Source organism: Thalassophryne amazonica, chromosome 3, assembly GCF_902500255.1.
Source record: "Thalassophryne amazonica chromosome 3, fThaAma1.1, whole genome shotgun sequence".
NCBI classification, from domain to species: domain Eukaryota; kingdom Metazoa; phylum Chordata; class Actinopteri; order Batrachoidiformes; family Batrachoididae; genus Thalassophryne; species Thalassophryne amazonica.
Window position 1 is genome coordinate 144,543,106 of NC_047105.1, and position 26,878 is coordinate 144,569,983.

General features: G+C 40.8%; 1 long non-coding RNA gene across 1 annotated transcript; it reads right to left on the bottom strand.

Moving 5' to 3' along the window:
- Nucleotides 1-718: 718 nt before the first annotated feature.
- Nucleotides 719-9,219, bottom strand: LOC117507682. The gene is made up of 3 exons (XR_004559833.1): nucleotides 9,138-9,219; nucleotides 3,119-3,123; nucleotides 719-729 (listed from the first exon to the last, which is right to left on the bottom strand). It is a non-coding gene; the product is annotated as an uncharacterized LOC117507682 (long non-coding RNA).
- Nucleotides 9,220-26,878: the final 17,659 nt, after the last annotated feature.

The window sequence follows — 26,878 nt, forward strand, 5'->3', positions numbered from 1 at the left end:
TTGCATGACAGCAGCCTGACATCGGGGTGAATGTGAGACATTGATGTGTAAAGTGCTTTGAATGTCTGATGCACATGGAAAAGTGCTATATACGAAGTCTGTCAATAAAGTCAATCAATCAATCAATTTTATTTATATAGCACCAAATCACAACAAACAGTTGCCCCAAGGCGCTTTATATTGTAAGGCAAAGCCATACAATAATTATGTAAAACCCCAACGGTCAAAACGACCCCCTGTGAGCAAGCACTTGGCAACAGTGGGAAGGAAAAACTCCCTTTTAACAGGAAGAAACCTCCAGCAGTACCAGGCTCAGGGAGGGGCAGTCTTCTGCTGGGACTGGTTGGGGCTGAGGGAGAGAACCAGGAAAAAGACATGCTGTGGAGGGGAGCAGAGATCAATCACTAATGATTAAATGCAGAGTGGTGCATACAGAGCAAAAAGAGAAAGAAACACTCAGTGCATCATGGGAACCCCCCAGCAGTCTAAGTCTATAGCAGCATAACTAAGGGATGGTTCAGGGTCACCTGATCCAGCCCTAACTATAAGCTTTAGCAAAAAGGAAAGTTTTAAGCCTAATCTTAAAAGTAGAGAGGGTGTCTCTCCCCCTGATCTGAATTTGGAGCTGGTTCCACAGGAGAGGAGCCTGAAAGCTGAAGGCTCTGCCTCCCATTCTACTCTTACAAACCCTAGGAACTACAAGTAAGCCTGCAGTCTGAGAGCGAAGCGCTGTATTGGGGTGATATGGTACTATGAGGTCCCTAAGATAAGATGGGACCTGATTATTCAAAACCTTATAAGTAAGAAGAAGAATTTTAAATTCTATTCTAGAATTAACAGGAAGCCAATGAAGAGAGGCCAATATGGGTGAGATATGCTCTCTCCTTCTAGTCCCCGTCAGTACTCTAGCTGCAGCATTTTGAATTAACTGAAGGCTTTTCAGGAAACTTTTAGGACAACGTGATAATAATGAATTACAATAGTCCAGCCTAGAGGAAATAAATGCATGAATTAGTTTTTCAGCATCACTCTGAGACAAGACCTTTCTAATTTTAGAGATATTGCGTAAATGCAAAAAAGCAGTCCTACATATTTGTTTAATATGCGCATTGAATGACATATCCTGATCAAAAATGACTCCAAGATTTCTCACAGTATTACTAGAGGTCAGGGTAATGCCATCCAGAGTAAGGATCTGGTTAGACACCATGTTTCTAAGATTTGTGGGGCCAAGTACAATAACTTCAGTTTTATCTGAGTTTAAAAGCAGGAAATTAGAGGTCATCCATGTCTTTATGTCTGTAAGACAATCCTGCAGTTTAGCTAATTGGTGTGTGTCCTCTGGCTTCATGGATAGATAAAGCTGGGTATCATCTGCGTAACAATGAAAATTTAAGCAATGCCGTCTAATAATACTGCCTAAGGGAAGCATGTATAAAGTGAATAAAGTATAGGTCCTTTTTATTTTTTTCAAAAACTATATGGATTTCATTCATATGTTTTTACGTCAGACATGCTTGAACCCTCGTGCGCATGCCTGAGTTTTTCCACGCCTGTCGGTGACGTCATTCGCCTGTGAGCACTCCTTGTGGGAGCAGTCGTCCAGCCCCTCATCGGAATTCCTTTGTCTGAGAAGTTGCTGAGAGACTGGCGCTTTGTTTGATCAAAATTTTTTCTAAACCTGTGAGACACATCGAAGTGGACACGGTTCGAAAAATTAAGCTGGTTTTCGGTGAAAATTTTAACAGCTGATGAGAGATTTTGAGGTGATACTGTCGCTTTAAGGACTTCCCACGCAGTGGGATGTCGCGCAGCGCTCCCAGGCGCCGTCGTCAGCCTGTTTCAAGCTGAAAACCTCCACATTTCAGGCTCTGTTGATCCAGGACGTCGTGAGAGAACAGAGAAGTTTCAGAAGAAGTCGGTTTCAGCATTTTATCCAGATATTCCACTGTTAAAGGAGATTTTTTTAATGAAAGACATGCGGGCGGATTGCAGCGTCGGCTCGCAGCCGCTGCGACGCTCCTCCACAGGAAAAACGTCCGTTGGAAGCCTTAAGGACAAGTTGGAACATGTCCAGCTGTTAAATAATTTCTCATATACTCACTCCACTGAAAGCCATCAAAAGCCACCTGGATTTTACAAATGGTTATCAACACGGAGGTGTTTTTCCTGTGCCGCCGCACCGCGTCGGCTGCGTCCCGACACTCGGACCCATCCGCACGTCTTTCATTAAAAAAATCTCCTTTAACAGTGGAATATCTGGATAAAATGCTGAAACCGACTTCTTATGAAACTTCTCTGTTCTCTCACAACGTCCTGGATCAATAGAGCCTGAAATGTGGAGGTTTTCAGCTTGAAACAGGCCGACGACGGCGCCTGGGAGTGCTGCACGACGTCTCGCACCGTGGGAAGTCCTTAAAGCGACAGTATCACCTCAAAATCTCTCATCAGCCGTTAAAATTTTCACCGAAAACCAGCTTAATTTTTCGAACCGTGTCCACTTCGATGTGTCTCACAGGTTTAAAAAAAATTTTGATCAAACAAAGCGCCAGTCTCTCAGCAACTTCTCAGACAAAGGAATTCCGATGAGGGGCTGGACGACTCCTCCCACAAGGAGTGCTCACAGGCGAATGACGTCACCGACAGGCGTGGAAAAACTCACGCATTCGCACGAGGGTTCAAGCATGTCTGACGTAAAAACATATGAATGAAATCCATATAGTTTTTGAAAAAAATAAAAAGGACCTATACTCTATTGACAGCCCTCGTAAATGCAGTCCATTTACCAAAAAGCAGCAACTTCTACTCTTGACAAAACGGTAAGTTCACTTTGGGCACCACTGTTACATAACACACACATTCACACACATAAGCTTCTCCTGAGATCAAACTAATGTGTGTTTGAGATGAAACTCAGAAGTGACTGCAGAGAAGCTGGATTTCAACCAGCCTGGCAGAGGATTACACATTTAGGTATGTTTCTCTGATGACTCATTTCACAACACGTCAGACATGAAGCCAAACAGAAGACAACTGCTGGTCACCTCAGGCCGGGTGCACCTGTAGAGGTCTGACCTCCAGGAAGCACCCTGTGAGGTTCAGACCCACAGACGCCCACGCTGCCTCACCCTCACGCAGTGTCTCCATGTGGAATTGCCACTCAGATTTTGCTTCACATGGCAGGTGTGAGCGCTCATGACTCCTTCCTAATTCCAAAGACGCCTGCAGGTACAAGAGTTTGTCTGATGTCTTTGATCTTTTCTTGGATCATAAGCAAGGATAAGTTAATTAGAAGCAGCAAACACTGCACTGTTTCTGTCAGCACTTGTGGAAGCAGCCTTGTGCTGATTGGCTGGCTCCAGCTGTCATTGCTGATATCTCAGATGGCATCATCTCCATGTCCGTCGTCTCCCCCTGCTGAGGACTCTGTCTCACACGGTAAAACAGTGAACTGGATTATCAGCTTTGATTTGTTTAAAGATTAAATCATGGTTTTTGACACTGATGAGTACATGAGCCGCAGCTCCACAGCAGCATTTGATTATGACGTGATGTCAGTTTGTGCTGCTCCTGACTTCAGCACCTCCCAAATCCTGCCGTCAGGAGTACCACTTTGATCAATGCCAGACAGCTCTGATTTGCTGCTCTAATTTAATATCTCTGGTAGATTTGCATGTTCCTCTGAAGGGAAATATCCTGTCAGGTCCACCTCTGCAGAACGCTCGGTGGCTGCTTTGGGTCACGTGGATCCAGGAATACATGCTTGCTAGAAATGCTCACGTCTGCACTTTACTCGCAGAGCACTGCTGAGTATTGTCTTTGCAGCAAAGCTGCACATGAGCATGACCTGAAGCAGTGGCCTGAAGACCACTTGCCAGGTTCTACCCTCCCAGGTTAGACCACCTGAGCAATCAAGGACAACATCAGGACAACATCGGAACAATGTCAGGACAACATTGGGGCAACATCAGGACATCTCAGAAGGTCTCAGCCAGGTCAGTCCTGCACGTAATCTGAACCCCAGAGTTACAACCAAGTTAGTACTTTATCACATGATGTATTCCATGTATTTTATGATTGTTTTCAACAATATTAAAATAGGTATACTATGATTTTGGCCATTTGGATCCTCCAGATGGCGCTACAGGGGTCGAATTAGTAAGTGCATATGCTAGTTTGTGCACTAATTATTCGAGTGGTGCACATAATTTTATACTGCACTAGTACTGGTGCAAGTACCTTTATCCAAGTTTTATCAACTATAAGCACCAGTAGAATGAACCAATAAAGGAATAAATAAGGAAAAAAAACTATTTCCAGTGTGTTGTCTTCGTCTTCCCTGCATTTTACGACTCTCACACGGAGCAAGTTGCTCTGCTCTATTTGTTGTGGAAAGCTGACAAACATCGGCAGTGGCGCCGTCCCTGGGTTCACAATATCCTCATGAGACCTTCCCAATTCGGGGAGTTTCATTATTTGCTACAGGAGCTCCAGTTTGAGGACCTCCTGTCCCATTCACGCGCGCATATGTAAACAAAGAAAAGAAAAAAAAAACTGGCTGCCACTGCAGTTCTTTGCTCTCTCTCCCCTCAAACTCTGTCATCATTGTGTTATAAACCAGTCACCATTTGTTTTATTATGCAGCTGTGTAGTTAATAAATAAAATAATCTTCATGGACGTTTAGTTCGCGCGTGCACGAGAAAAAAAAACTGGCTGCCGCTGCGGTTCCTCGTTCTCTCTCCCCTCAAACTCTGTCATAATTGTGTTATAAACCAGTCACCATTTGTTTTATTATACAGCTGTGTAGTTAATAAATAAAATAATATTTACTGACGATTTGTTTGCTCGCGCACGTGAAAAAAAAAAACTCGGCCGCTGCTGCTGCTCTCCCCTCAAACTCTCCCGAGAAGAAGAGTCTGACACATCAGAGGAGGAGTTTTAAGGTTGATATAAGACTGACATTTGGTTGTGCAAGTAACTTTTTTTTTGGTGCAAGTAATTTTTTTGTTAGTAGCGCCAGTGCAACTAGGTTAAAAATGTATTTTGACCCCTGTGCTCTACTCTTATTTTCTCAGGTTATCTGTCAGTGTGTTGTGTTTGTGTTTGTTTTTTGTGTGTTTGTTTTGTGACAGTTCACTTTGTACTTACAGTCAGAACACTGATCCTCTGATCAGCTTTCTCCCCAGAGCGATCACTGCTCTAAACAAAAACAAATCACTCTAATCCGCACCTTCAAGTTTCTTGTGCAATATCTGTATACCATGTGCAATATTCTCATGCAATATGATTCCACAGTTGTATATAATTCTCGTTTTACATTACTTAGTCCACATTTCATTTAGTTTTATTTTATTTTACCTTGTATTTATATTAGTTGTACACATACTCTGAATAATTTACCGTTAAATTTCACTGTCTTTTATTTGGCTAAAAATTACTCACACCACGGAAAGCACCTTTTTGGAGTTGCACTCAAATCTCTTTGCAATGCAAATTACAATGACAATAAAGACGATTCTGATTCTGATCTGCGCTGATCGGCTTTTTGTGATGAACAGTGTTTTGTACATTACTTTAAAAAAGTCATTTGTTATAGCTAGTAGTTACTTCTCTCAAAAAGTAAGAGTTGCAGCATTACAAAAGTAATTAGTTACTTGGGAAAGTAACAATGAAGTTACTTAAAAAAAATGTTTAAATTATGGCTAGTAACTCGAATAATTTGATTACAAAAAAATGTTTGAGGCAAATTCTGTGCCTCGAAGCTTTGTCTAACGTTGTAGTACATATGCCAGGCCTGTGTGTGGCACTGTAACATCCCCCGAAAAAAAAAAAAAAACAGAAGACGACTAGGGCATGCCCATAAGCCGTGTAAACGTGAATCAAATTAGCGCATAAAGCTACAGCTTTCCAACGTGACACACAGAGTAAAATTAAGCCTTTTAAGAGAAAGCGGCTCCACACTGATCATCTGAAATAGACTGTGCATTTAAAGTGAAGCTGTGTGTTTGTCTATTTTGAAAAAACACATGGGCCACTCGACATGGAGAGTGACTATTGACTGGGCAGCCGGCTGCTGCCTCTCTCTCTCTGTGCGTGTGAGAGGCCAGGCAAGTCACAACTCCGTCCCCGGCTACACTGACAAACAGTTTCCGAAAGATCCTCTCAGCAAAAGTCCACTCTTTCTTCTGTGTTTTGCTGACTCACATTGAGTGTTTCACTTTTTAATTGTTTTGTTTTGTTTAATTGTTTTTAATTTTAATTGTAAAAGTTAAAATATAACATATATCTTTTAATGTTGAATAATGCACTAATTCTGAGGTTTTGTAACAAACACAGACAGATCGCAAAGGATTCTGGGTAAAGGTGCCTCTGCTAAACACTGATTGGTTCAGTCATTCATTATGTAAACCAACACGTTAATGTGACATGTGTCGTGTGTTGGTGTTTACAGATAAATGTGCTTTTGTAAACTATTCCATTTTTTATTTGTAAAAACAGCCATTTTTACGGAGCCCTGGAAGTATCATCGCAAAATGTTTTGCATGTGGAGAGAATGTGCGCATGTTTTATTAGTGCCGTGTGCACGTTTTATGATGTATGCACGTTTTATGATGTTGTAAAACGTGCATTTAATATTGTCTTGACACATAAATGTTGGCTTTACACTGTGCGAGCTTTGGCCCTTTTTCAGATGATTTTTCATTCGTGCGAGAATTTTTTGGACTGAGTTTCAGGTTAATTGCGCGTCCTGCATAGTGTAGTGTACATGGAGTAACAAACTGCGTTTAACATCTCACGACCACCTCCTGATCGCCGATCGTATGGTTGAATGAAAATCAAACCTGTTTGATATTATTCTGGTCTGGCTGCTGAAGAGCTACAAGCATCCAACCGCTTGCACTGTGCCTGTGCAAACACCGCAGAGCTGTCTTGTAATGTTTTTTGTTGTTGTTTTGTTTTTAAACTTAATTTGTAAAAAAAAAAAAACAAAACAAAAAACAAAGCCATTTGCAAAGCCAAAAAATTGATTTGACAACCATCTGATATAACCGGGGTCAAAATAAATAGAACACTGCCATCTACTGGTGCCCAGACACTTAGTACTTAGGGCAAGTACTGCTATGAACTCTACTGGCCAGTAGATGGCAGTAGAGGCCTTGAAAACTTGCCAAAACAAAATTCCAGATAATCCGTGCCTGCTACATTTAAGATGCGTGGAATTTAACAAACACAAATACAATAACATCTATAAACCCAGAGAATATATTCACGAGAGTTTTATGCACTAGAGTTTAATGCTGCTGTCTGTGGAGCCTGAACAGAGTGTCTGAAATGCATTTGTCCTGTCGTGAATGTACTGAGATTACCCTATCCTACCCATAATGCACTGCTGGGCACAGCATGTGCTCACAAAACCTTAAAAATTAGCACATTACTTTAAAACTAAAACATATATCTGATATTTTCACTTTATAAAACTTCAGACATGACAGTAATTTTAAATAATTTGTCCAAAATTTGTTTGGTTAAAATTTCAACCATAAGTTAAAAACGTATGCCTCTGGATGACTTGGGTGATATTGCCAGTGTATCAGTATGGTGTTAAAGAAAATGATTTTTTTTTTTTTTTTTTTGACCAGTTCTCCTTTGTCTGCACAGGATAGAGTGGTTTCTTCTGAAAGCAGCTCTCTTCTGTTTGCGGAAGGTAGAACTATACATCTCTCAGGAAACTTTTAACAGGTAGGTCTCAACTGATTTTAAATTTTAAAAATGTTTGCCACTGTTCAGCTTGGTTTCCTACATTATATTGGACGACAATTTCTCGGAAGATAATTAGTCCGATAATGGTTTTTAAAGTTATCTAAAAAGATAATCCAATAATGAAAACATTATCTTTCATAATTTTCTGTTATCGGATTATCGGAAGTGTGCCCACCACTGCTCCTCGGTGTCTCACTTCAGTTACTGCTTTCACCACTTCTCTCTCTCCTTCTTGTCTGTCTTTGTGTTGTTTTGTGGTCGGCCCTTCCTGATAGAAGTTGTCGGTTGGCTTTGAGTAGGATGTTGTAGGCTGATCGGGAGGGCGGATGGGGTTCACACATGCACACCACGTTCACTCACACACTACATACCTTCTGTCTTGCAAGAATAACTTGCATATATGTGTATTAATGTTCATAAATGGTTCTGGCAGTGTGGCATTTACCATTACTATATATGCAGACAGGGGAAAAAAGAAAAGGAAAAAAATTACAATAAAAAAATAAAATTAAATGATGCTTGTTGACATGTACATTCTTGCCTTTTGTCTCAGTGAGGGGTGAAGTAATGTCTGTTGTTTCAGTTTAAAATCATGAATGCTACGTGTTTTTTTTTTTTTGTCCTTTCTGTGTGAGTGAATGCATTTGTATTTGTGTGTGAACCCCCGCCCATCTCTGTTTTTGGTTGGCTTACCATGACATTTTACTCTTCTTTAGCCAATCATCATCACTTAAGCAGTTGCTCTGCCCCATCAAAGAAAAGAAAAGAAAAAACTCTGCAGCTCTGCTGAGAATCTGCTGATGAAAATGACTTCAATTAGCCAGATTTTATTGTCAGCAACAATAGCAGCATTGTAATGATGGAAAAGTAATTAGTTAAGAGTTCCCGTTTCTGAAAAAAATAATGCCATTAATAACGGTGTTTATTTTAACAGTGTTATTCCCATCAGTGGTGATGAAGAAATATGCAGAGTACCACATCGGGTCAAACTCATCAAGGATAAGATGAAAATTCTATTCAGAACCCACAAAATAACGGCCCATTCAATCTGATCTAAAAGTCAACTGGAGCGGCAGTCCAAAAGAAAGACGCCAAGGCACTCTGATGTACAAATGATAAAAATCCTGTCATTAGAAGTCAACGCATCTTCACTCAACAGACTTCATCAGGGCACATGTGGAAAAATAGATGGCACGTGCTTAAATCAATTAATAAGGTGACTAGGTCACATGGTGAACCACCTGCATAGAAAGGAAAACGCAATGCAACACTAACGCTATGGCCTCATTAGCTACAAGCGATAGAGGAAAACAATGAGCTGCTGTTCATTTTCAATCAAAGCAGTGATTTTACAGCAACAAGATGCAATGATCACTATGCCGCCAGCTAGGCGGGGCCAAAATAGACGAGTTGTCTATTTCATGCAAATGTTGAGCAACACAACACCATCACTGCCAATCCAAGTGAAAAGGCAGCGCAATGTCAGCTGGTTGTTTGCTCGAACAAAATAATCCAAGATGGCAGCATACGTTCTGAAACAGTTTATTTCTGTATAAATTCAATGTCTTGCATTTTCTCATATATTTTGTAAACTTTAATGTGAAATAAACACTTTCAATCTAAAAATGTAGTTTTTAGAGCCAGATAACAACCCTGATGGAGATGTTAGCATGCTAACTGGTGATACAGAAAGGTCACCTAGAAAGACATTGGACCAAAACAAATCGAGTCAACTTTTGTTCTGTTAAGCAGTCAAGCATTAAGTAAAAACTCATGGTGACAGTGTCAGGTTTCCCTGTTCTTCATAATCTACCATCAAACATTGTGCATATTAACGCCAAGTAACCATGAGGTGGTCACACCCTGGGAACACCCAACAAGTAACAAACGCCAACTGCTTGTTGCCCTGTCGCTTCTGGCTAATATGACCATAGGGTAACGAAAGCAAAAAAAAAAAAAAAAAAATCAAAGCAAGTAATGAAAAAGAAATCCAGTACACAAAGCAGTGATTGTGCAGTGTCAAAAAAATATATATATTTTTGTTGTCGCCTTCATTGGTGCTCATTATTAGTGTTCTTTTGATACAGCATACGTTTTTAGTGTTTTACAATTCTTTGCTATTTTGTGTTCTGTTTTTCATTACTTGCTTTGCTTTTGTCTTTTGCTTTGGTGTTACATTTGTTTTTAACTTTAGGATGATATTGTGTTTTCCTTTCTATGCAGGTGGTCAACCATGTGACCAAATCACTTGATTTGTCTGTTATTGTATTTTTTTTTTTTTTCACGTATCCCCTGATGAACACCACTGAGTGATGGGTTTTAATCTTTATGAGATATGCATGAATGAATTTGAGGATTTCATATTTGTCTCCATCAGAGAGCCTTGGATGTCTTTCTGCTGAACTGCCATGGTGTGGTGCTGACCAGAACAATTCTGTATGAAGCATCTAGTACTGACCAGACATCAGTTAGTGATGGACAGTGATGAAGGCTGGTAGCTGTAGCCACAAGTGCGCAGGCAGGAGGTGGAAGGAGAGTGGATGCATAGGAGGTGAAGAGTGGTCGTGAACTCCTCAGATAGAATGTAGATTATAACTGCCCTGCAGAAATCAAGACTACCTGGTATGGCAGAATTGTGAGAAGAGAAGGGAGACTACACCTTGTAATGTGTGATAAAGCCCAAGAAATAAAGGAGAGAATCAGGGATCTGTTTTGCCATCAAAAACCATCTAGCATGCAGATGGTTCCATTGGGGAGATATGTTTGGTCCCATTGTCTGCAAGACTTGTTACTGTCCAGAACCAAAGGTGTTTCTGTTGTGTTTGTTTACAGCCACCTTGTCTCAGTTCCTGTCACGCATGCACCAAGATGTATAAATAACTCTTGAGCAGATCTCCATGAAATGGTGTGTGCCTGACATTCACAGCTGGACTCTTCAAGAATGAATTATTAGCAGTAAGATATGCAAATAATTAACATTTAAGATAAGTCTCAGGCTTTTCTTACTGAAAATCAAATTACATCATGCTTGAGTCTTTACAGGAAGTCATCTCAAGCTAAAGTAAGGTGCAGATCATATGTAGGACTGTCTACTTTTTTCGAGTGTGTAGCACCCTCCCCAGAGGAGAAAAAGCAATTACACCTCCTGCTAAACATACTGTTTAAAACCCCCATCACACATAGCAAGAATGTGCAGGAACCGGCCCAAGATGGCAAATATTGCCGTAATCAGACGCAGTCGAGAGGAAAAGAGGCGTGGCCAGCAGTGTCCAAACGCACCCAGATTACCTCGTCCACACCTGCACAATAGCATCCAGACTGCATGTGGACAACAGGTAGATGACACAGACTGATGTCAGACGGCCATAAAACGCGCTGAAGACTGCCCGATGTCCAAACGTGTACCGACGACACCACTTGTTCTACCAAGCCATTGATAAAACTTGACTATTTGGTTTTATAAATGAAAGTCAGAAAATACTTTGATGTCAGTAGTTATGAAATGTCCTGGGGTCCATGGATGCACCGGCACATCCATTGCAATATCCAACTGTTTTCTGTCATATTTCTATTCATACATCAGTGATGGAATGTCATAGAGACTTCAGTTGACCACTTCCTGAAACTATAGAGTGTCAGCTCTTGTTGCAGTCTCTCATAGACGACCGTTGATTCATTGCCAGTTGTGAAAGCTGGAGAAGATGCCCTTAGCTGTCAGAGGCTGCAGCCAGCACAGCCACTCTCCGTGGAGGATTCACATTGAAACATGCCACTAAACACTCCTGAAAGCTAAAAGAACAGTCCTGTCAGCCTGAAGACATTTAAGTTTTTTTTATTTAGTCTGACCAATAAAGAAGACTGTCATGGATAAACATGTGGAGGAAATATTTTTTGAAAGAGGATGAAGAGCTGGACAAATTTCTGATGTGATTTTTCACAATACTGAAGAAGTACACAAAGTCTTTTTTTTGGACATACACAACGTCAGAGCATGGCATCAAAGACTACATTGTTAGCATTCTTTTTGAGCTATCTAACTGTTTTTCCAAGGTGGCTGAGAGTACCAGTGATCCACACCAAAATGGCAGGCCCTTTTCTATTGTTTTTAAATTAATACGTATAATATCAGATGACAAGAATCTATTTTAGCCAGTCTATAAAACAAATAATGAATGTTTTTACATTCTTTCAATGGTATGAATATTTCATGAGGTGAAAGATGGAATCCGAGTTGAATGGAACGTTCCATGGAAGAATCGAAAAACATCTCATTTCATATTTTCAATTTTAGCACCAAAATTCTCCATACAGTATTAGAAGCACTTATGTATCACTAATTCTGAAAGCTGGTATTGTGCTGAACATTTTGATGTGCACCACATGGGCACACTTTCAGTAATTCCTGTTTTAAGAAAGTATCTTAAAATGGAAATTACTAAAAGTACTGTAAACTGAGAAAATGCCCTTGTGGGGCCAGTGGGTTAAAGCAGTCACTAAACTGCAAAACTAATGTTTTCTGATGTGTATTTTACCATAGATATTTGAAAATGTATTACACTGGTCAACATGATTTTTCTTGCACGGACGTTTTCAACGGATTTTGGGTAATTTGGGGATGCTGAATTGAATCTGGTGTTAGTTTTCGTATCAAGCATTGAAGCAAAAGCTGCAGTCTCACACACCTCTTCGCCGTCGTAAATGATATTACGGCTCTTGATCACATTTTGGGAACCTGGTTTTAAAACTATGCTTTTGAAGCTGCTTTTGTGCATGATTAGTGGCATCAAATCCATGAGTGAATGAGCAAGTTTTGCATACTCCATCAATATGGAACATGCAAATTACTAATAAATGTGATGTGACAGAGGAAATCTGAGCTCAGATTTAGATACCCTAAATCAGTTCTCAAAGTCCATGCAAGAATTTTTCTTTTTTTAACCAGTGTCATCAAACTACAGATAAGTGTAGTTTGTGTATGTATCTTGCATGTAAAACTTTTTGCATCATAATAATCAAGATGTTTGCATTTTTTTACATGTTAAAGAAAGTTGTGTGAATGTAGCATATCTAGTTATTCCGCCATGTAAGAGAAAAATATAGATATTTCCTGATACTACTGTACTTTCAAAAGTAATATTCTACTGAACCCAAATTATTGACTTACAGACAATTTTTAACAAATCAGTAAGAAAAGTTTTTGTGTCTTTGAAAGAATTTCATTTGAAGAATTTTTTCTCCTAATCTGGCACGCGGCGGCACGAGCTGAGGATTAATTTGCTCGCCTTGCCTCTCTCTCTCAGTGTGGTACCGAAAACGTACTTGTGGAGTGTCAGGCTTGGCTGGCTTCCATTCAATTTCCCCTGCGGGTCATCCATCGGCCTGGGGACATGGCGAGGCGGAACGCCCAGCCCTGAGGTGATTAACAGAAGAAAGATGGCTGCAGTTTGCAGCGTAAATCCAAAGGCGATTCAGGTGGAACACGGCTGCTTGTCCAGCAGTGAGGAATGCGAGAAGGCTTCACCCACTTCAGCACAAAAAATCTCTCCACTTTCCACTGACCTTATTCCAATTTTAGAACATGGAGCAACGCAAAGATTTCAATTTAGAAAGAGTGATACTGATTCTGAAAAGCACATGACAGGAAGCCCGAAAAATGAAGGAAAGCAGAAGCTGAGACTCCGACACTGTGTGTGATGTTAGTGAACTTCAAATGCTCAAAATCTGGCACCAGGAAACAAATAGCTTCAATGTTGGCACTGAGACCACAACACTGCTGCTGGAATATAGAATTCAAAGTTTTTTCCAGTCTTCATCATCATCAGTGGCAGCACCACTATTTTTCTTATTCGTTATTTATTCAATGGGCAACACAATCTGCACTAAATGCAAAATCATGCAGTCATGCATAAAGGCAATTTCAAGTACCCATTGTCTGTGGCTTCACATAAACAAAGTAAAGATCAACAAAAATGAAAAGCTGCAAAATATCTCATATTTCTAAAAAATGCTAAATAGACAAAAATGAAAAACTGCATCATTTAATTTAATTGTGACCTTTTCTGGGCTGGAGGATTGGCTGTAAGACATACCAAACTGGTCTCACGACAAGTCGTGATTCAGCAGCACTAAATATACATTATTCTATTGGTTCATGATATTGTTACGAAAAGCACCTCATTTTCATCATGGCAGCACAAATTCATTCTAATTCATTCCGTGATGGCTGCACAAAATTAAAAGTGAAGCGGGGGGTCGGGGTGGTTATGGTTAGGATGGGGGGAAAGAGTAAGATTAGGTTATGGAGGTAGGATTAGGGTTAGGAATAGTGAGTTAAAAAAACCCGTCACGAAAATTTCACTCATTTTGTCACGGGAGCGCGAAAAAAAAAAACACAAACGTGAGACTGGGCTTGACATACAGTTGTATGCAAAAGTTTGGGCACCCCTGATAATGTCCATGATTTTCCATTATAAATCATTGGTTGTCTGGATCAGAAATTTCAATTAAATATATCATATATCACACTGATATTTGAGAAATGAAATGAAGTTTCGAGTATTTACAGAAAGTGTGCAATAATTCTTTAAACAAAATTGGGCAAGTGCATAAATATGGGCACCCTTGTCATTTTATCGATCTGAATACATTTAGCACTAATTACTGGAGCACAAATTTGGTGTGGTAAGCTCACTGACCCTTGACCTCCTCATGAGAAAGGGTATTTACGGTGGCCATTTGCAAATGTTTCTCTTCTTTGCATCTCTTCTAATGAGTGGCAACATGGGAGCCTCTAAACAACTCTTAAATGACCTGAAAACAAAGATTATTCAACATCTTGGTTTATATATATATATATATATATATATATATATATATATATATATATATATATATATATATATATATATAAGGTTGGGTAGGATTACTTTGAAAGAATACATGTGGATTACATGTATGTATGTACATACATTTGGATTACTTGTAATCTGATTACTTTTGGATAGTAATCCTACCCAACCCTGTATATATATATATATATATATATATATATATATATATATATATATATATATATATATATATACGAGGTCTGTTAGAAAAGTATCCGACCTTATTATTTTTTTCAAAAACCGTATAGATTTAAATCACGTGTGATTACATCAGACATGCTTGAACCCTCGTGGGCATGCGAGAGTTTTTTCATGCCTGTCGGTTACGTCATTCGCCTGTGGGCAGTCTCTGAGTGAGGAGTGGCCCGATTTTTTCATTGTTTAGGAATGGCTCAGAGACTGCTGCTTTGTTTGATAAAATTTTTTCAAAAACTGTAAGGCACAACTGAGTGGACACCATTCGATAAATTCAGCTGGTTTTCGGTAAAACTTTTAACGGCTGATGAGAGATTTTAGTCTGTAAGTGTCGCTTTAAGGATGGCCCACGGCACCTGATGGCGATCTGCGCTCCGAGGCGGCGTCGTCTCGCTGTTTCAAGCTGAAAACTTCCACATTTCAGGCTCTGTTCACCCAGGTCGTCGTCAGAGAACAGAGAAGTTTCAGAAGAAGTCGGCATGAGGAGTTTATGCGGATATTCCACTGTTAAAGGAGATTTTTTTAATGAAAGACGTGCGGGCAGATTCGCATGTCGGGCCGGACCCGACCGCGGGGGGTCGCGACAGGAAAAACACCTCCGTTGGAAACCTTAACGGACAAGTTGGAACATGCCCAGCTGTTAAACAATTTCTCAGATACTCACTTGTTGAAAGCCATCAAAAGCCGCCTGAATTTTACAAATGGTTTTCAACACGGAGGTGTTTTTCCTGTCGCGGCGCAGACGGATTTGTGGCGTCGTCACGGAACCGACTCGGCGAATTTGCCCGCACGTTCTTTCATTACAAAATCTCCTTTAACAGTGGAATGTCCGCATAAACTCGTCATGCCGACTTCTTCTGAAACTTCTCTGTTCTCTGACGACGTCCTGGGTGAACAGAGCCTTAAATTAGGAAGTTTTCAGGTCGAAACAGCCAGACGGACGCCACCTCCGACCGCGCCGTGCTGATCTGCTTTGTGAGCTGTCCTTAAAGCGAAAGAAACTCCACAACCTTTCATCAGCCGTTAAACTTTTCACCGAAAACCAGCAGAATTTCTTGAATAGTGTCCACTCGGATATCCCTCACACGCCCTGAAAAAATTTTGATAAAGCAACGCGCCCCATCTCCAGCAGCGTCTCAGACAAAGGTCTTCAGCCAAGAGGGCTGGACCAGTGCTCACTCAAAGCCTGCCCACAGGCGAATGACGTCACCGACACGGCAGAAAAAACTCACACATGCGCACAAGGGTTCAAGCATGTCTGGTGTAATCGCACGTGATTCAAATCCATATAGTTTTTTTTTTCTTAATAAAACTGTCGGTTTCTTTTCTAATAGACCTCGTATATATATATATATATATATATATATATATATATATATATACACATGCATGTATGTGTGTGTGTATATATATACATACATTTTCTATTTCTACCTAATTTTCTTATGTCTTGTACTGTTACAAGTATTATTATTATTGCATATCCTTGCACACGCTGCTTGATGAACATTTTCCTCTAATTGCACCCATCTTGTGTGTTTTTAAAGAGCTGACATAACATGTGAATTTTTCCTCTGTGAGATCAATAAAGTTTATCTTATCTTATCTTATCTTATTAATCAGTGACAAAGTTGCACCGGGGCTGCATCTTTCAACAAGACAACGACCCTAAACACTGCTCAAAATCTACTAACACATTCATGCAGAGAGGAACAAGTACAATGTTCTGGAATGGCCATCTCAGTCCCCAGACCTGAATATTATTGAAAATCTGTGGTGTGATTTTAAGTGGGCTGTCCATGCTCGGAAACCAACAAACTTGAGATGTGTTGTAAAGAAGAATGGTCCAAAATAACTTCAACCAGAATCCAGACTCCCATTGGAAGCTATAGGAAGCGTTTAGAGGCTGTTATTTCTGCAAAAGGAAGATCTACTAAATACTGATATATATATATATATTTTTTTTTTTTTCTGTTGGGGTTCTCAAATTTATGCACCTGCCTAATTTTGTTTAAAGAATTATTGCACACTTTCTGCAAATCCTATAAACTTCATTTCACTTCTCAAATATCAGTGTTTTTGTCTGGTATATGATATATTTAACTGAAATTTCTGATCCAGACAACCAATGATTTATAAAAGGAAAATCATGAAAAATACCAGGGGTGACCACACTTTGTACACATTTGTACGTAGATCGTCTGCAGCAGGGATTGATATGAGAGGTGACACTTTGTGTTTTCTGGAAGTGGTTGAAGGAAATCTCTGTGACATTCCTTCACTGACTTATTAATAGAAACATGCCAAAACCCGGAGGTGGGTTAAAGTCATTTACATTTGCAAACATCATAGTCCATGGAAACTCCTGTCAGATCTTGTCCATCAACCCGTTCAGAACCACTGCAAACATGAAAGGGCTCAGAGCTGATCCTTGATGTAACCCCACCGCCACCTGTCATTCCTACTGCACATCTCACCACTGCCACACTGTCCATGTGTACATGTCCTGCACCACCCACCCTCACATCCTTCTCTGCCACTCCAAACTTCCTCATAAAATACCACAACTCTTCTCTTGGCACTCAGTCATAAGTTTTCTCTAAATCCACAAACACACAATGTAACTCCTTCTGGTCTCTGTACTTTTCCATCAGTACTCTCTGAGCAAATATTGCATCAGTTGTGCTTTTTCCTCAGCATGAAACCAAGCTGAATGTAAGAGTGTTCTATGATGCATAACACAAAATGGCTGACGCACATCCAAAATGTCCTTGTAAATATCTGATCTTAATCCCACTGCCTTTCAAAATTTCCTTGTATTTGGTAAAACTATCAGATCCTTTTACAGTTGTCTAATTGATAAAACCATCTGATCTTTTTATATTGTCAGGCTAAGCGGAGGCGAGGCACAGACAGAGGCTGGACACAAATGCAGGCTCAAGCAGGACGTATGTGTAAATAAGATGGTCTTTAATACAGGCAAGGATTCGGTATACAGGAAGGCAGTCCGCAGAGCGAAAGTACCAGGCAGGGGCGAGACAGAGGACATGGTCAAAAAACAAGCAGGGTCAGTACACGAGCAAACTGGGTTTTCAGAGCTGAGGCAAAAGACATGATCCAGAAAACAGAGCAGAGTCAAAACACGGCTTGGCATGAACGGGACTGTGACAGAGTGCTGGTAAGTGATATAAATCATCAACTAACAAGCAACGAAGGCATAAACAGACGCAGTTTAAATAAGGAAGGTGGTGACAGGAAAACAAGACGCACGTGAGGATGAAGGATCTAGAAAGGGGGCATGGCTGACAGATGAGGAACAGGTGCGAGAGAGTGAGGGAAGAAAAAATGCAATGCAGACAAAACCAAAAGAATGAAGTGACTGGAAAATTAATGGTGGAAAATGTGATGTGCTTAAGGCAGACAATAATTAAAGTGAGCAAAACAAAAGGGGAAAAACGAGGAACTAATGTGACTAACCTACAAAGCGGAAAACTGGGAGATCAATAATAAAAAACGAAACTGGATTGCAGCGTCGGCTCGCAGCCGCCGCGACGCTCCGCCACAGGAAAAACACCTCTGTTGGAAGCCTTGAGGACAAGTTGGAACATCTCCAGCTGATAAACAATTTCTCATATACTCACTCCACTGAAAGCCATCAAAAGCCGCCTGGATTTTACAAATGGTTATCAACACGGAGGTGTTTTTCCTGTGCCGCCGCACCGCGTCCGCACGTCTTTCATTAAAAAAATCTCCTTTAACAGTGGAATATCCGGATAAAATGCTGAATCCGACTTCTTCTGAAACTTCTCTGTTCTCTCACGACGTCCTGGATCAATAGAGCCTGAAATGTGGAGGTTTTAAGCTTGAAACAGGCTGATGACGCTGCCTGAGAGCGCTGAGCGACGTCTCGCACCGTGAAAAGTCCTTAAAGCGACAGAATCACCTCAAAATCTCTCATCAGCTCTTAAAATTTTCACTGAAAACCAGCTTAATTTTTCGAACCATGTCCACTTCGATGTGTCTCACAGGTTTAGAAAAAAGTTTGATCAAACAACGCGCCAGTCTCTCAGCAACTTCTCAGACAAAGGAATTCCAACGAGGGGCTGGACGACTCCTCCCACAAGGAGTGCTCACAGGCGAATGACGTCACCGACAGGCGTGGAAAAACTCACGCATGCGCACGAGGGTTCAAGCATGTCTGACGTAAAAACATATGAATGAAATCCATATAGTTTTTGAAAAAAATAAAAAGGACCTATACTTTATGGACAGACCTCGTAAACTAAGACTGAACACAAAATGAATAGTAACAGAAAATAAAACTCATGAAAACACAACTCGAATAAGAAGCAAGACCAGAGAATGCATAACAACTGCAGTTAACCAATATATACACATGACAAACTAAAGATAACCAAGAATGAAACTAGTGACTCAAGAATACAGAAAGAAAAGCAATAAGTGAGTAAATACATGAGTGAACCAACAACACAATTAAGAATCAAACCGGGGATCACAGAATAATACCTGAACATGAATAATCAGAACCAAACAAGAATGAAAATAATCAAGTGGCAAAAAATAAAAACATTAAAGTCAAGACTGGAAAAAATGGAACGAAAAGAAAAGGGGATGCATAAGACAGGCACCCAAACTGGACTAAAGCATGACATATAAATGTTTAATTGATAAATCCAAAGTATTCATGTCTATTTGGAAAAAGAATCAGCATGATGGAACACTGTTTTTATTGCGTGAAACTTCACTACATACATAAACACCACTGTAAGATTTTTACATAACAACCATGAACGCACCGTGAACAGACAGCACCCACTTTCACCACTGTGCAGCCAGCTCACATAGACACTGATTCAACCCAGGTTAAGGACTGCCCATATGGGCGTGGCTTAGGCTAAGGTAATAAAAGTTAGAAAACAAAGGAAGTCGGGGTTCTTTGTTCCTGGTGTTTTCACGCGACTGGTTCAAGATCCCAGCGCTGAGATAGCTCTGTATCAGTTTAACAACTCTTTTCAATACAACATCTAAACCTTGAAGTCCGTTTCCTGTCTAATTCTTTTTGGAGGTCTCACCGTGATAAAAGAAGCTAACACTGATGCTTGCAAATCCTCGCCTTTTTCTCAAGCCTAGCTCATGAGGTGTATAGGTGAATAAACAGCAGGTGCTCAGAAACTAAAGTGAGAAGCTCATCGTTTACGTCATCCAACCAGAGTCTTACAAAGCTTCATCATTGGTTGAAAAAATAATAATAATAGTCATTATTAGTAGTAGTAGTATTGTTATTATTATTGTTATATACATTGCACTGAATAACACATATGTATGAATATCAGGGGAGGTGATGGTCTTGTGGTAAAGCACTGGTCTTGGGACCAGAGGATCCTCGGTTCAAATCCCAGCCTGACCGGAAAATCACTAAGGGCTCTTGGGCAAAGTCCTTAATCCCCCAGTTGCTTCCAGTGTGTAGTGAGTACCATTTATGGCAACACCCTCACAACGGGGTGAATGTGAGGCATTATTGTAAAGCGCTTTGACCATTTTACCATTTATCACATAAAAATTTCACATTAAGTATAGCCAAAGACTAGGATCACTCAGTTTCAGTGTCACTAACCTCCCCACCGCTATCTGCATGGATACAAATTATACGTATATTTGAGTACGAGCACAACTGATTGTGCATATGTATTGTCAGGATCCCAGCAGTCTACACTTGCATCTAGTGCATCACTTGCACTCAGAATGCATCTACACCCACTATCTTGAAAGTTTAACTGCAGGCATCCTGGTGAAACTAAGGGAAGGCTGGGCCAAACATGGCCTGAAATTAGCAGCCCTGATTCAGGCACTGCAGCTGTCACACAGATCATATCAAGGGGTGGCAAAGCTTTATTACTTTTTCATGGTATTTTACTTTTTTGGTGTGATTGTGTAATTAATAAGACCTGATTTTTGGTTTTCGTATGTCCGTTAGTGCCCTGATGAGGTGCTGTAACCAAAAAGGAGCTGAGGAATTTCCTCTTCATGTGTTCTACACAGTGACTAGAGCCACTGAGAGAAACACAGTGGTCATCCAGAGGTCCAGAGGTCTACTCTGAATGAAACCTGCTTCTGATGTCTAAAGCAGCACCTCATCCAAAGCTTCTCACAGCAGTTCTGGTACCGGTGGTGGGTACACTGATGAAGAACGATGCCAGTGACAAAGAATCCAGCAGTCGGCTCATTGAAAAGCTGCTTCTTATGCCTTCTGTTCTCTATGATGATCCGTGCGTCCAGCCACAGGTGATAAGATGATAACAAGGTGTCTGCGGTGTCAAACAAAAGGTGGTCCATTCTATGTCGTTTTAACACGCCTCATTACAAATACCAAGAATTAAAAGCTGACATGCCACACTTGATGTTGTGTGGGCCGCTGAAGAGGAGGTACTGCTGGCCCACCACCACCAGAGGGCGCCCTGCTTGGAGTGCGGGCTCCAAGCACAAGAGGGCGCCAGACCCAGAGGAGGTGACAGCTGTCACTCATTACTCCAGCTGTCACTCATCTACACCACCATATAAGCCGGACTGCAACTCCACCTCCCCGCCGAGAAATCGACTACCAGTACTAAGGTAATTCTTCTCTGCTGTTGTTAGTGTATCTAAACTGTGATCTGTGTGCAGCCGCGTACCTGTGAAGTCTGTGGAAGACTGGATTGGCGGATAGTGAGAGGACGACGGTCTTCGTCTCTCACTCCATCCAGAAGGAAGACAAACAGGAGCTGCACAAGTGATAACGTATCTGGAGGTGGAGGTGCTCCCTCCTAACGGTGTCTGGACTGTTAATCACTGAGTGTGCGGACTCACACTCATACATCATCTTTCTGTTTTCTGCCAGCAGTACCAGGGTCGACAGCCGAAGACAGAGGCCACCTGGGGACTCGGGACTTGGCGGCTCCGGTGTTCTTCAGGCCGTTGGTGGTGGAAGCCGTGTGGGACGCGGCTTCTCTCTCGTCGGGCGTCTTCTATCTTCGAGCCTGCCCACACGTCACCTGGTGTTTATTGACTGTGAACATTAAGACACGTTTCGTTGTGTAATATCACAACATTAAATTGTTACCTTTTGGCTTACTCATTGTCCGTTCATTTGCGCCCCCTGTTGTGGGTCCGTGCTACGACACCTTCACAACACTTGACTTCACATGAACCTAAAGGTTTTCATTGATACATGCTGAATTTCAGGTAGCTGTGATGTCATGATATCTTTGTGGTGTTCTCATAATGTCATGAGCTTTTGATTTCTAATGATTGACTGATGTAAGCATTGAAGCACCGCACTCGGCCCACAGGGCGCAGATGCCCTACTAGTCAAACCTTTGGACACACTTTCCCATTCATTTGAATTGGACCAATCGTGAGAGATTACGACACCCAGTGATTGCTACCGCTGGCGTGCAGTGTAATGAACAGGCCTCATCATTCCAACACGTTTAATGGGGACTGTAAGATATATTTCAGAGAAAAAAATCACAGTGTCTGCACTTTTCATTTTTATTTGCACCTGCGGCCAAAAGACCAATGTCTCTGTCATGTCAGGAAATAACAAGGCACCTATTATCTGTGCAGGACTTCAAAATGGGTGTGGCTGTAACCTGTCAAAAAGATCACAGAACTGTTTAATCTGATTACATGCTAATGTACACTCATCAAATCACAATGAGCCTGAAGGTGTAATAGTCCCTGGGCCAGTATCCCGTCCATAAAAGGCACAATGGTTCATCGGACTTCATGTTGTAATTTGGACCTCGTAGCCGATTGTTCTGCAGCGGCAGTCACTGACAATTGGTCAATTTGCTGATGCTCCAATAAACATGTTGTATGCTCAAATAACCCAAAGTGATATTTGCTGGCTTGCTTACATTCTGAAAACTCATTCATTTCTTAATGAAAAGAAAATGAAAAGACAGACTTTGCACTTGTACGAATTAAATACCAGAAAGTAGTTGTTGTGTTAATGAAGTACCATAAAGCAATGAGCACTTTGTACCATTTGAATACCAGAAAGTAGTTTGTGATTACTGCAGTGCAACTGCATCACAGGAAAACGCAACATTAGCAGAAGTGCAGCTCGTTCATGAAACATGGTTCCTGTCAAACTGGAGAACCTGTGATTTTATTTTGTTGCTGTTCTGACATTTTAAACATTTATAATCTCTTTTATATTTTCAGGAAAATCAGTTGGCATCAAGTTCAGACATTCGCAGGTACAACACAGATGATAAAAACACTAAAATGGTCATTTCAAATTGGTGCCTTGGACTGACTATGGTGATGTTATTCCAGTAGCCAGCAGTCAAATTCTCACCTAATCAGCACCACTTAAGGAGAATAAATAATACCTCAGTATACCATGGCTGACACAAAAGTTAGGGGTCAATGAAGAATTACACAGGAATTAAAATGTAAAAATGCTCCAATCATATTGAAATGTATCGCACATTATTTGTCTGTTCATAAAGATTTCAAAAAGGTTTAGTTTGGACTGAATGTTTTGGAGTTATGGGTAAAAACACAAAAATGGTGACAAAGGTCAATTTCAGTTTCTACAGGGCTCAAAAGTTAATGTTGCTCTAGTTTTGGTAAAATGAAGATGAAAAATTATTGGTTGAGCTAATAGGGGTTTAACCCTGTGGAGTCGCTTGATGTGGAGATGGGTCAAAGTCACATGACCAAATTAAGCTGCCAAACCATCAAATACCCCACACTCTGAGTTTCCATTTGAAGTGCAGAAGTGCAGACGCAAGTGCAGACTTCAACCTATATACCAGTTTTTAAATTTTGTTGATAGAGCCAGTAAAACTTGAATAATGATTAGTTATTTTAGTTATTATTCATTTGTTTAGTCATTTATTTATTTTAGTTATTGATATTTGATTATTATGGTAATGTGTGGAGCAGCACTTCCTGCGATCACTTCGTCCAGTATGCACGCTAACGGGACTTCTCTCCCTCTTTCCTCCTCTCTGCCTAGAGCAATTACAAGGGCAAATAATGACTTTCCCTTTATCATTTGGTTGAAAATACACAACCTAAGCCAAATAAAAATGGTCACAGACCTACGTATTTGGTTGTGGAGACACTGCTTTTGATGCGTGTGATGTCTTCCTCTTTTGTCACCTCTGGCCAGGGGTTAAAACCATGTTTCCCTTTATCATTGGTGGAAAAATGCATAACGTAAACCAATGAAACCACAGACCTCACATGGATTGAGCAACCTCCCCACATCGGGGTATTGTTGAAAAAAAGAGCAAGCCTCCAAAGACAAAACTGAGGTGCCAATGCTGCCTCCAAGTGGACATCAGGAGGAGTGACACACCTGTGGGTGAACTTTGTGTCCACTGTCTTGTTTTGGACAAGAATTGTTTTTGGAGTGGCACAAGTAATTTATGTAGCATCTTATTGCATTGTAAATAGTTTTACAACAATGCCCAATTTATATTTGCATTTTAAATTATAAAAATGGTTTGTTAAACATGTGTTTGGTTTCACTGTAAAAAAAACCAAACTTTTCCTACTCAGATTTTATGTTTCTGTGTGAATTTACATTCACTGTGTTAATTCAGTATGGTAGAATGAAAGAAAAACTGTAAACTCACACAGGTAAGGTTGTGCTGAAAAAATGATACCAATGTAAGCCATTTTTAAGGTAAATTATGAAGTAAAACCAAAGGTAGTCAAAAACGGCCAATTACCTTGGACTCCAGAGGGCTTTAAATTTAATTTAATGTAACCTTTATTTAACTAGGTTAGTCCCATTGAGTTTGAGATCTGTTTTGCAAGGGAGACCAGGGCAATTATAAAGTTTCCAATTCACCTAACCTGCATGCCTCAAATGTGAGAAGAAACACCTGGAGGAAACTTACACAAACATAGGGAGAACATGCAAACTCCACACAGAAAGGTCACAGGTGGGAAGTGATCCCATGGCCTTCTTGCTGCCATTGTCCACCTCAACAAAGGAAATTTGTGTTTGACCTGTTATATTTCATTCAGCTGTTTTATTTGATATTTTAGTTGCTGGATTTAAGTGGTGAATAAATGTGGAGAAGACAGTCTTCACCACTGGTCTTCAAGTTTTCATGGATGTTGGTTTTAGGCAACTGAAAGTTCTTCAGCTGTCCTCTGGACAGTCTTAACTAAAACATTCCACATGTTTGGGTTTGATCTTCACTGTCCTCAGATTTCAGGCTGTATCAGTATATCAAAGGACTCTTCTTTCACAAAGTGTGGTGACAGAAAAAAAATGTTTGTTCTTTCTTTACCCAGCTACTTCCTGTCCACCACCCACCTTCTATCTGGACCTGGGTATCTGTGATAAGTCCCTTTTCTATTTTCAAATTTCTATTATTAATAGTAACTTCTGTGGTTTCTGCCTGACCAACGCGTTCTCCTTGCTCTGTGGAGATTTCAGAGACTGTCCTATATTGTGGACCACGTGAAGCCCACAGAGACATTACATATTCATAAGCTGTATTTCCACATTTTTCCACCAATTCTCCTTTGTCTTTTCCTGTTTCAAGTCTTAATCTGTGATATGAGTACTGAAAGCCAAACTGACAATTCTTTCCTCACGGGGTTGGAATTTTGGACAACAAAGACAGAGCGAGAAACAAAACAAGTGAAGTCAAATCAGAGAGCAGAAGACAAGCTTAAGGTACAAAACACAGACAGCAGAGCGTATAGGAGAGGAGAAAGAGTCCCTGTTCAAACCACATCCCCCTGGAACTAAGACAAATTGGGCTATGTGGTCCTCTCTGTGGCTCCTAAGTCCCTCTCTGAGGAGGAAGCCAGCATCTCCCAAACATTAAAGTGGAAAAAGCAACTCCGCTGCAAGAATTTAATGAGGAGGACGCCATGCCATGCGGCACCGTGCCTCGCTGCACTGCGCCGCGCGCAGGGTGACACAACAGTTCTTGGCATGTAGTGATTTTCTCTCTTTTTATGCACATGGTCTTTGCTGAAGGAATGAGAGGATGGAAGCTTGAAACCAGGCCGGATCCCAGTGCTCTGCATTACTCACTTTATCAATTCTCCACGTCACACGGAATCACGAAAACTGGAGTCCAGTCAACACGGAGGAGACGCAGACTTCAATTATTCAAATGTTGTTTGTTGTCTTACCCACACTCAGATGAGGAGATGATTATCAATTTATTATCTGTCCACAAACATGGTTAGCCTCGCACAAACTGTGTGTGTATGTGTGTGTGTGTGTGTGTGTGTGTGTGAGAGAGACAACTGCTAACCTAGTTCCATCAGATATGACTTAAAACACCTCCTAACTCCAAAGCCCTTCAAGATGCAGATTCTAAAATAAGCCTGAGGGATAAAATCACAGAGAAATTAAAGCAATTAACACAATGCTCCAATATATCAGAGGAAATCATACTAAAAATAGAACCCCATGGAAGAGAAACTAAACTCCACAAACATGAAGCATGACAGTGACCTCGGTACACCTGTCCGTGTCTGGGACATTATTTTGTCTTCAAAGCTGATAAAATTATGACACTTGAAGATCTGAGTGACTTTGGGTCAGATTGTGATGTTAGACAACTGGGCCACAGCATCTCCAGAACTGCAGCTCCTGTGGGACGTTCCTGGTCTGTAGTGGTCTGTACCTACCAAACATGGTCCAACAAACGAAAATCCATGAACCAGGCATAGGGTCATGACCCAACCCTCATGACCATAGGTGAGAGCAGGAATGAAGACTGAGCAGTAGATCAAGCACTTCACCTTTTGGCTCAGCTCCCTTTTCATCACAACAGTACGGTAGAGCAAATGCAACACCGTCCCTGCTGCGCTGATTCTTCGGCCAATCTCACGCTCCATTGTCTCCTCCCTCGTGAACAAGACCCAGTTTGTTATTGTGTTGTGTAAAACCTGCACATCACAAAAAGTGTTTCCTGCTGTTTGAATTCCAGAGTGACGACACTGAGGGTCTTTTGTTTTTCAGATCTGTGATGTCATC